Below are 742 nucleotides of genomic sequence, written 5' to 3' on the forward strand. Positions count from 1 at the left end.
GAATCTTGCCCCTTATGAGGTCATAAGGTTACCTCCTCTTTCTCTGCTTTGTCCGCCCAAGGCTGAATTTCAGGAAAGAGACTTCAGATATGGTATTAGGGGTATACGGTATATATAAAAGCATCCAAAAAGCACCATGGGACCTTTAAAATATTTAGTTTAAAAATTGACTGTAACAATTAATCGATAATCAAATTAGTTGGCCATTGATTTTCTGTTGATCAGCTGATTGTGTTATTGTTTCAGCCTTTACAGCTGTTGTATATGGGCCTGAGAGCATCGGGTGACCTGCAGTTCTGAAGTCAACAACGAATCAATGCACAGTTCTATCTCTGGTAACAAGCTTTTTGTTACTTTCTTGTGAAATGTTGAGTCAAAATATCCACTCTCACGAAAAAGAACTATTCAAGAAAACTATTACAACATTCATAACAACACAGAAAATCATAGAAACCTTACTCTCCACCGTTGGGGATAGCAAAGTGGAAGCACTAGTAGAGATAGTAGTGGGACAATAGTAGTATTAGTACTGGATTCATAGCATTAGTATCAGTAGCACATATACAGTGGTAACAATAGTACAGTAGATAGAATCAGTACCAGAAGTTAGAGAATAAATGAATGTTTCTTATTCTGCTGGCTGCCAGGCAACAAGATATTATTTGGAGACAAAACTATTTTCCCTTTATGGTGCAGGTCTGAGTACAGCTAGGTCTCTCTCTCTCTCTCTCTCTCTCTCTCT

General features: G+C 37.9%; 1 protein-coding gene across 3 annotated transcripts in view; it reads right to left on the bottom strand.

The window, feature by feature from the left end:
* Positions 1 to 742, bottom strand: part of LOC116705917 (inositol-trisphosphate 3-kinase B) — a 29,393-nt gene that overhangs the window by 3,900 nt on the left and 24,751 nt on the right. The window lies entirely within an intron of this gene.

Source organism: Etheostoma spectabile, chromosome 18 (genome assembly GCF_008692095.1).
Source record: "Etheostoma spectabile isolate EspeVRDwgs_2016 chromosome 18, UIUC_Espe_1.0, whole genome shotgun sequence".
Classification (NCBI taxonomy): Eukaryota; Metazoa; Chordata; class Actinopteri; order Perciformes; family Percidae; genus Etheostoma; species Etheostoma spectabile.